General features: G+C 35.5%; 1 non-coding gene across 1 annotated transcript; it reads left to right on the forward strand.

Moving 5' to 3' along the window:
- Positions 1–10,060: 10,060 nt before the first annotated feature.
- Positions 10,061–10,132, forward strand: TRNAD-GUC (transfer RNA aspartic acid (anticodon GUC)). Its single transcript has one exon. It is a non-coding gene; the product is annotated as a tRNA-Asp (tRNA).
- The last annotated feature ends 1,220 nt before the right edge of the window (positions 10,133–11,352 follow it).

Genomic DNA, 11,352 nt, shown 5'->3' on the forward strand with positions numbered 1-11,352 from the left:
TTCTGATGGTGATCATTCTACAACTTTCCTTGTGTCTATATAAACTGAAGAGGTTGGTGATCATTGTGGATGATCGTCTCCTTCCCCAGAATGTAATGCTTCCATTTTTGGCAAGCCTGCATGATGGAATACATCTCTTTATCATAAGTGGGGTACTTCTGAATTGTATCAGAAAGTGTCTCACTATGATAGGCCATTAGATGCCCATGCTGGTTGAGGATTGCACCAATAGCTTAGTTGGAGGCGTCTGTCTCAATTTCAAATGGTTGTTGCAGGTCTGGAAATACGAGTATTGGTGCAAAGCAGAGACAATGCTTCAACTCAACGAACGCCTTTTGTTGGGACTCAGACCAAGAAAAATTTTCTTTCACTCCACCCTTGGTAATCTAATTCAAAGGCTAAGCGATATGGGAGAATCCCAACATGAACCTATGATAAAAAATTTCAAGGCCCAAAAAGTTGTGAATCTCTGTTAGAGTGATCGAGGCTGGACTTGAATCTTAGTTGAATCCACATGCACTCCTCACTCATCTACGATGTAACCCATTGGATGTGGCTCATGCCAAAGGTGCATTTCTCCAAGTTGACACACAGTTTGTGCTGCCCCAGGGTTTAAAGGACCTGCCGAATGTGTTGCAAGTGTTCTTCCCAAATCTCGTTGAAGATGAGGTTGTCATCCAGATAAAAAACCATGAATGAGTTGGTGAAGGGATGCAAGATATCATCTATTAGCCTCATAAAAGTAGTAGGGGAATTTTTCAACTTGAAGGGCATAACAAAGCATTCAAAAAGGACTTCCTTGGATTTGAAGGCGATCTTCCATAGATTTCTGGGCTCTATTAGAACTTGGTGATAGCCAGACTTTAGATCAATCTTGCTGCAATACTTGGCCCCCTTGAGTTGGTGCAGAAGGTCAACAATCCATGGGATTGGATACCTATTCCTAAGAGTGATTTGTTTAGTGCCCGATAATCAATACAGAGCCTGCAAGTCCCATCCTTCTTCTATACAAGTATAATAGGGCTCTCACAAGGCAAGGAACTTGGTCGGATGTGCCCTTTTTGCAGCAACTCCTGGATTTACCGCTTTATCTCTTTATTTTCTAGAATGGAGTGATGATATATCGACCCGTTGAGTAGAGGTGCTCCAGGAGTCAGATCAATCAAATGCTTGACTTAACAGTGCAAGGGTATCCATGTGGGTGAGGATAAGATGTCCCTATATTCTTACACAACCATATCCACCTACTTATGGTGCATGGAAGAACCCTTCCCGGGGGCCATGGATATGGTGACGATCTTCCCCTTACTTTGAGAGAGAATCAGAAAGAAAACAAATTTCCAAGTTTGGGAGATGATCTTACTGCATTGCTTAGCAAAGATCAAAGAGATGGTGATAGGTGGGGCTACCTCCTGTATCATGTATAACTTATTACCCAAGTAAATAATAACAGTGTGAGGCCTCGACTCATATATAGCATTACACTTCCACAAGTATGGTTGGCCTAATAATACATCACAAACTTCAAGAGGAGCAACATCACACAATACCGCATCCATGAAGGGATTGATGTTGTAGGGAAGGCGACACTACTAGCTGACGTGAAGATCTTGTCCTTGGTGAATCCACCCGATGGTGTACAACTTTGGGTGTGGTGTGGTTGGTAGGACCAACCACTTCACGACCTCTTCTGAAATGAGGTTCTTTTGGCTCCCACTATCGACAATGAATTGCAATGGCGAAACCTTTGCCCACATCTGTGAGTGGAAGAGACACTCCCCATCCTCTGGATCTTCAGGCTCAATCTTTTGGATCTTGGTGGTGGCAACAATGGTGTTGGGATCTGCATCAATAATCTAATTCTCGTTATCATTCCCCTTGTCAAGTTCTAACTCAGAGTCAAAACATGCATCTGATTCTAAAGCCTATAGCTCAACCACCAATGACTGCTTAGATCGACACTCACTCGTGTTATGAGTGGGGATCTTATGGAACTCACACCACTTTCCTGTGTCCTTCTTTATCTTCGTGGTGTTGTTCTTTGCTTACGTCTTTGACGGGTTGTCCTGTGTCACCCCGTCTTGGATTTATCCTGTGTTCTATGGTTTGGGCATGCCTTTCCCCTACTTTAGATTCACATATCCAAAGTCTCGTTTCTTTTGTTTAAAGCAATCTTGACAATGTATTGGTAGGCGGCGCCAAACGAGGAGATGTCTATGGACTCCATCTCATATTGGATGTATTTGTGTAGACAATTGTGGTACTTGAGTACTAGATGTCACTTAGAATCCTTGATACCCAACTTTGTGTGAAGGGTATGAAAAATATTTGTGAACTCCGACATGTCTTGGTCCCTTCCCTGCCGTAGTGTAGTCCACTTTATGTACTTATCTTCATAGCTCCCGAGAGGGTAATACTGCTCCTTGATGGTGTTTCAGAAATAGTTCCAAGTGGGTTTGGTTGAAAATAATGAGGGTTCCCTCTCATCCTTCTACTCACATTAGGTTTCCCACAATTCCTTGATGTGGGGGGCAACTTTGAGGATTGCAAAAGTAATATTTTCCCTATTGGAAAAATCATGAACCGAAAAATACCCTTCCAACAAATTTAACCATCTATCTATAACGTTTTCATCTATCTGGACTTCAAATATGGAAATATCAAAGTTGACTTGTACCTTGAAGGGAGTGGTGCCTCCTGAGTGACTGTTGGATGAATATGCGTCTCCTGTGGACATCAGTTGAAGGATCTAGGCAAAATTTTCCATTATTGGGTTCCTCTGTAACTCGAGGGATTCTTCGAGCAATATTTTGAAGGGATATCCTGCTCCCTCATCTTTATTTTCTTCTGCCATGGGAGGTCGTCGAGGCTCGTCTTGCAAAGGTTCAACTAGTTCAAGCCCTAACTCCTTATACCCTGACCTCATTGGGGACATGCAAAGAAAAACAGAGAAAGAGCAGACCGCTCTGATATCACTGATCCAGACTTATGCAAGAACACAAGAGAATACATATATAAACATAAACAAAAAGATGTAGCAAAAATAAAACTTCATTTCATTAATATCAAAGAACTGAAACATGCTTACATATAGAATGGAAATAAACTAGCTCCGCCGATGGTAGCTTATCTATTAGAAGATATGTGGTGGCTACATGCCTCTGAACTATGTTACGATGAGGCTCGAAGGCCTATTTATTATTGAGAAACAGTGGAAAACCCTAAACATCCAAAAACCTAACCCTAGGAGATGAAACTCCAAAACTATGGGCCCCGTTTGGGTAAATTAGTACATCAACTTCCCAGGGTCGTAACTTCAGCATACGATCTTCGTTTGATGCACACAATACCTCATTAGAAAGATCTATCCAAGGAATACAAAATTCAGCTACAAACATGAGTATTGCATGTTTTCCTCATGTTTGATTGTTTTCCAAAAAAAACGTCGTTTAGTGCCTCAAAACGACTCCAGAAGTTCAGGGCTCGAAAAACTGTCAAAAATAGTAAACTATGCTATAATTAAGGAAACTGAAAAACTTAAAGAAATTGTGGTGGTTGTCCAAGTGGAATAGGCGGGTTGCCACCAATATCTACTTGGATCAAATATTTATTGGTGAATTATGATTTTCTGATACAGTTGGTTGAGAGTGGGATGTCTTAGAGTCAGTATTCGCATACTGCCATTAGTGATCAAAATCCCTCTTTTATATCATATTAGTGTCCCATTTGATTTTTTTTTCATTCCACTTAAGTCATCATGCAAAATTTTTCTCACTGATGGTAGCCCAAAATAAAAAATCACTCTCCCCTAGCAAAAATTTCTATTTGTTGGCCCGCCTTCATGTGTCTTGCTGAGCATCCATTGACCATAAAGGCTCATTTCATCATGTTTTATATCAGTTAAGTCCACTTGAAGTTCAGTCATTTAAGGTTCCATTAGGTCACCTAGGTTTTATTTTCCCGAGGTCCAATAAATCACCATCTCACTGCATAAGGTCAACAAATATGAGAGTGAAGCAAATAATATCTTTTTCAGGTAAATAAAGTTTTACAAGCATGTAACCATGGTTACGTAAAGGCCCAAATTTGATTTCAAAAAAAGGAATTTTTTTCCATGTTGTAAATTTTTACTTCAAAATAGATGTAACAATTTTATTTTCATTTAATTAATTTTATGTCAATTATATGTAATAAGTCACTATTTCAGTTGTCTACTCAATTCCATTGTCAATAGTATCCAAACAAATGTTATAATCAAGATTGCCAAAGCATCATCCACCTGTCAAAGGAAAAAAGGTTTGAAAGTAAAAAAAAACATTAGTATGAAAGTTTGACAAGTGACATGAAACATTAGAAAATGGGTGTGAAACTCATAAATCAAAACTCATTCAAGTATAAAATCTCTCAAGACTTCTAAGCAACCTTCAATTGCACTCCTACACTTTTAAACCTCCTCAACAAAAGAATATTTTCGGATTTCAGGCGAAATTAGGCAAAACAGGGCCTCTAGATATTTGTGTTAAGTTCCAAATGCTCCTTAGGTTAATTGAGGTAAATTTTAAGTTTACCTTCAATTAAGTTTAGGTTTTAATGGCTCAACAATGTCACTTGTTCCTATAATGCAACTAAATGATGAAAATGAGATCTTTTCATTCAATGAAGACTAAACTAACAAAGGAAGAGAAGCAACCAAATAATGAAAGCAAAATGCATCAACACAATTCTTTCCAATGCTAAATGTAAAAAAGAAATCTAATCTTTCATTTCACTAACAAATGCAATGCCAAGATGTGATCATGTAAGAAACGAAAATCACTTTCCTTTCACTAAGATGCAATAATGATTTTTTCCTTTCACTTTGATTCAATCAATGCAAATTAATGCAATGAGCAAAGGAAAATGCAATCAACTCAACTCAATAAAAATTTCTTTCACTTTATGGTTTTGAATGCAAGAAATGTCTCAAAAATAATTAAGTGATGAAATCTTTCAATTTTGCTTTCCAAAACATAAGAATGAAGACAAGTACTCTCTTTCAGTTCAACCAAAGAAAACAATTTGTAATCTATGCTTGATAATGGAGCTAAATAAATCTTCAAAGCATCAACACAACTCGACACTAATGAAAACAACTTCACATCAATGAACCAAAAGAAACTTGAAAAATATGTCCTGATTGCAGGAAGAGTCTTGAACGGGAGCAATCAATCTCAGAAAAGCAAACCAAACAATGAGTGGAGGGTGACCTAGAAGCCCTAGAAACCCTAGAAAGCAATGAAGCTTCAAACACACATTAACAAAGTCAAGAGACAATTGCATTCATACAAGCATAACAACCAAGACAAATACATTGTAGACACACTGGAAAATCATTAACAGAGGCCAAAAACACTGAAAACAAGAAGAAACCCTAATTTTTCTTTATCCTCTGGGATCAGCACGCCCGTTATAGGAAAAAAAGCGATGCAAGGGTAATCAAAGTGACTATAGTTAAAAAAGAAACGATGAGAGTCCGACTGTTAAATCTAAACCCGTGATGGGCGAGAAAAATAAAAAAATCTTCAAGACCAAAACAGACTGAGTGTCCTCAAGCAATAACTAGTGAGTGCAAGTAGCTTCAAAGAAGCAAACAGGCTAAGAAACTGACGGTTGGTCAAACTCATCATAGAATCTAATTGAAGGAATGGATGGAAAGGGTCATAGCTTCCCTAGTGGAGTCACCATTTTTTTGTCTAGACAATCCTCTCTGTGGACAAAGACGGTCCCTCTAGCCCAATAAGTGGGACTAGCAACCTACATGACAATCTACTAGACACTTTCCTAAGTTACAATCGAAATAGGAGAAGAGGAAGATGACCTACCTCATTTTGATGCTATAATGTTCTCCTTTGTTGAAGACCTCGAATCGCTTGTGCCACGGGCTCGATCCTACTGCTCTCATCGTTTGAATGCCTCCACAAGAGATCAAGACACAACAAAGCATACAAGTACAAATAAAATAATCGAAAGTAACCTACTTAATAGATCAATGAGCATTAAGATAAACGATGCATTAACATACACATTTATGGAAAATGAACCAACAGTTATATATATTAATAGAATAAAGGAGGAAGCATACAATCAAGCCTTGATGGTAATAAGCTATCCTTGAGTGAATGTCCAAGTGCAAGCTCAAGCTCTCCAGGCACTCCTTCTCCAAGCCAAATGAGTAGTATGTAGGCACAATCTCAGCATAAGGGTGCAAATAGCCAAACACCAACCATTTGGGAATGGGAGAGGATGGATATATAGGCAGGGAAAGGGAGTTAGGATCTCTCCAAAGATACGAGAAGGCCCTCATCTCAAGGAGGTAGCTCATAGGGATAAGACCAAAAGGCCAAGTTAAGAGAACTCGACCTCTTCCAAGTTTAACAACCTCCAACTCGTCGCTCTGGAAGCCTCTAGATCACGAAGCTTCTTGTCCTCTTTGGGAAAATTTCCTTTTAGGGATCATTGCGGGTATCAAAGCCAAAAGCACGTTGGCATCGCAAGGCTAGTATAGTGCAACTAGCGACTAGCATAGGTTCCCAGTGTCAGGGAAGCGATGATGCCAAAATTAGGGTTTTAGAGCCCTTTCTTCAGGGGAAGCTTTAAGGTATTTTTCCATCAGTATTTTAGGGAGGATCTCAGCTGCATATTTGGATGAGTACACTGCATGATGGTGATGTTTCGGGCACTTCGGGGTATGTCACAGGAAAGTGTGACAAAATATTGTGTAACACTATGTGCATTTTCTTTTTAAAAATATAATAATTCATAATAGTAACAATTATGGATTCCCAGTTTTCTCATATATTAACATTACCATTACTTTTGTAATGTACATAAATACATTAACAAAAAATATTTGGCTCCCCTTTCACTTATTTATAAGTTAGATGTCTCATGGGTTAGTGTTGGGGGTGTTAATATATGAAATTCACGTGGAACAATTAAATGTTCAAATCAACAGGTTTTGTTGTTGCTTGGGACCCACACATTGCTACAAATCGTTAGACTTCATTCATTACTTGTAGAGAAAGGAACCGTGTAGCTACCAAAGAGGAGATGGAGAAAATCATAACAGTTAAAGGGAATTTGAAAATACACTACATATGGGGATTATGAATGAATTTGAATTGCAATAGAAATGAATTAACTTCTCGCAAAAAAAAGTATGGGAAAATTTAGAAATGCAATGAATGGGTCTCAAAAGATTTTTGATTACATCAATATGCGAGAAAATAACATCAGTGAAACCATCGAGTTTATTATTGTTGAAAAATAAATTGATTTATAGTTATATATTTACCCATTGCAATTGTAAAAATTTGAAAAACTTAAAATTTCACATTAACCATGACCTACTTTTATCTTAACCATTTGGAAAAAAATAAAAATAAAACATTTCTTAAAAATCACATCATTATTTTATTCATAATTGTCTTAAAAATAAAGATAAAAAATTCATTATATCATATTTAAATTATAATATTGATTAATTAATATAAAATTTAAACAAATCAAATTTTATATTTATTATAATTATAAATTTTAGGATAAATAATTTGATTATAATATATATATATATATATATATATATTTCAATCTTTTATGTTTTATGCAACAATTAAATTTTTGTATATCTTAATATATTTTATTCATTTCAAACTTCATAATCAACCAATATATTTCGCTAACCATTAAAGATAATCTCGTTTATGTTTCAATTTATTTCAGTCATGCCCGTTGCATTTTCCGCTAGGGAAATAGTCATCGATAGATACATACCTAATGCAGCTTTCCAACAATAAATTATTAGCAAAGAATATCCAAACATAGGATCATTCCATGGTGTTAGGTAAACTAATGCTTATGCATTAATTTTATATTATTAATGCAATTTTCTCAGTTGTTTTTATATAATTAACCCGAGTTACGTAGTTGTTTTTGATAATGTAATTGGTAGTGGGATACCCAGTGATTTATTCTATTATGACATGTTTATATAAAAATTTCATAGCCAATAATCAAACTACCATAATTAGATACATGCAATTTATTTAGAAACATCACCTAAGGATTCAATGATATTGATTTCAACCATATAATGGGAAAATAAGGTTTGTTTTTTAATTATGGATTGTTTGAATACTAGTGACCAATGGAATGGAATGGAACACTTTTTGAGTTTGTTGAGAATGTTATTTATTATAAATTTAGTTGGTGGTATTAGTTTATATTACTGTTACTTAAAGTTATAAATTTCAAAGTATTAAATTTTGTTCAGAAGTAATACAATTTTACAAGATTATTTGGATGGAAAGTGCTAGTTATGCAAACTTGAAGTTGGTCTAACAAGATTGTAATTCAATTTATCAATAGTCCATTATCTCAATTAAAGGCAAAGATAATTTGTTTTAAAAAATGCAAATAATTTTATTATAAAACTTTAAAATATAATGTGAAATGCATCTTGTTTTCTTTTAGATCTCTATTATAATTTGTAGAAAAGTGAATATAACCTCACATTGGGAAGAGAAAAATGATATCTTATTCAGATATTTGTTTTTTAGTAAGTGTTAATAAAACAATAGTGCCAAAAACAAGTTTCAGGAGAGCAATAACATCATCTTAAACTATGTATAGTGAGGCAATAAATTCTCCCTCTAAAATCTATTTTAATTTGAAAGACAATTGAAAAGTAAAAATTTGAAATTTGAATAATTGTTGCATACTGTTTAACCAATGTTATGCATGAAAAGGTGAGACCATTCTTGCAAGATGTTTGACAAATATTTAGATAGTGAGACTATTCTGGCAAGATGTTTGACAAAATATTTAGATGAGTTGCTAAATTTATGTTTGCAAATATTTCGATAAAAGTATTGAGCAGAAGCTAAACTAAACATGTCTATGCATGGTGTACACATGGTTGTAGTTTTTTTTTACGACCAAGCTTCACAAGGACTTGGAATTGCAGAGAATGTTGTATGAAATTTCACCAATGATGTTGTATCTTACTTAGATATGAGAGTTAATGAGTTTTGATCTAGGGTATGTTGCAAGCTAGCAACATAGTTGCTTCATTATCTCAATTGTAGAAAAAATGATCTCAATTGCACAAAAGACGTAAATGGTAAAAGAAGCTTGCGGATGCACTGAATCCACTGATTGGTAGTGGAAAGAAATCATGAAAGGTTTGAAGCAATGGAAGAAATATGTCCCATACCACATGCATTATGACAAAGTAGGCACATCTGATACTTTGATAACATTATGAGATAGTAGGTCGCAGGTAGAAATAACAATGGTGTCAGGAGAAAACAATAGTGGTGGTAGGTAGAAAATAACAATATTCTTAATTATGTTGCAACTTTGTTTAAACTTAGATTAAATTAAATTTTGTAAATAAATGAACCTTTTTTTCCTATTCCTATTGTAATTAAAAACTTAAATTAATTCAATTTTTATAATTAAAAAATTCTATTAAAAAATATAAAACTTTATTCCAAATATTATTTCCCCATAATTTTTATTTTATTATATAAATGAAAAATATCATTATCTTATTAATAAATATTAAAATTATTGTTGAATTTAGACTTCTGATCCATAGAGTTTAAAGGAAAAAAAAATAATGAGAATCACATCATAATTCATTTATCAACCCATTTCAAACTAACAAGTGTACTTAACCATCCAAGCAAATTATATTTTCAAAATACAAACAAAACTCATACCCATCGACAATCACAATCAAAACAAATTATATTTTCAAAATACAAACGAAACTCATACACGGGCAACAATCAATCCATTCAACATAGACTAATAAGGCGTTTAACGAGCATAATTAATACCAAATCCATTCTTTAACATTTGACTTTTGATTATTATGATGATGATATGCCACACCAGATCACAACAGTCGCTTCATAAATCTATATTCCAAATGAAGTCGCTCCCTCCATGGATGTTATCATCGTCAACCTCAATTTTCTTTGAATGGTACACCTTACTATTTTGGTACAACACTGTCGTTGTAGTATAGTGGTAAGTATTCCCGCCTGTCACGCGGGTGACCCGGGTTCGATCCCCGGCAACGGCGTTAAGTCAATTTTGCTTTGCACTTTTATCAAACAACTGTACACAAATCCAAATCCACCTTCTCCAAGCATGAGGGCGCGACTGACATTCCTGGTTGCAACCCTGTGCTCTGCATAGGTAAACACCCGGAGATTGTGTGGGGACCTCTGTGACGAGTTGGTCATTATGTTGGGTCCAGAGGAATCAATGTTCACAACTGAAGAAATTGTCTGAGTTAATGTCAGAACCTGACCTCCTCCCTTCTGGGCACTACCCACCACTCAAAGACCTCGTCCATATTGATTTCTTCTTGATCCTCACATCTTCCTTCCTCTCCCATCTGCATATGAAAAATGAAAGCACATCATCCTGCAGAATCTCGGGTTCCTGTCCCAAATCTCAGCCTTGAAGTTCAATTTACAATTAGTTTTTAGCCTAGAAAACGAATCTGCCCAATTCATGAAGTGGGTAAAAGATGTTTCTATCTATTACCACAAAACTGGTATACTCAGATGCACCTAATTGGTCTTAAAATACTTCTAAAATTTTAGTCTTTTATCAGAAGATGTCTTTTCAAAATAAAAATGTCATTGAATTTTAGCTTCTATTTATCAGACAATGTCTTTGCAGAATACAAAAAACTCTAGAAGCTTCCCAACAAGTTCAATGTGACGTTCACTGTTCTCCATATCTAATGAGATTGCTTGTTGGACAAATGTAGGATAGTAGTCCCGCCACTTCACTACTGAACACACAGCTTTGCTTCTTCACAATTTCAAAGACTCAAAATACTCCAAAAAGATGTTGACTTTTTATTTAAGTGAACAGGTGGTTTTCGTGAGGCTAAAGAGTTTTTTCATAAGAGGCATGGCCCCGAGAACCACTCATAGTCATTAACCAAAAGCATAGATAGAGATCAATATTTCTTGGAGAGCCAATATTCTTATTGCTCAGTTAAGGACTAATTCTCATAAAACCCATTGTGAAACAGAGCGCTGGAAAAGGCCAAAAGAAATGTGGGAGGAAAGAATATGCATTTTTTGTTCTACCTGAAAAGTGGAAACATAAAAACATTTCATTTTAGAATGTGAGGCCTTCAAAGACAACAGAGAAAATTATACAGATACGCTGACAGCTAACTCTTGGGATAATCTATTTAGCAAAGGGCTTGTCGAGAAACAGAGAGCATTTATTTTGAAGCTTCATAGAAAAAGGGTCGAATACATCAAGCAGAGTAAGAAG

This window comes from Pinus tabuliformis, chromosome 8 (assembly GCF_031772625.1).
Source record: "Pinus tabuliformis cultivar Carrire ecotype Pingquan chromosome 8, CPIR1, whole genome shotgun sequence".
NCBI classification, from domain to species: Eukaryota; Viridiplantae; Streptophyta; class Pinopsida; order Pinales; family Pinaceae; genus Pinus; species Pinus tabuliformis.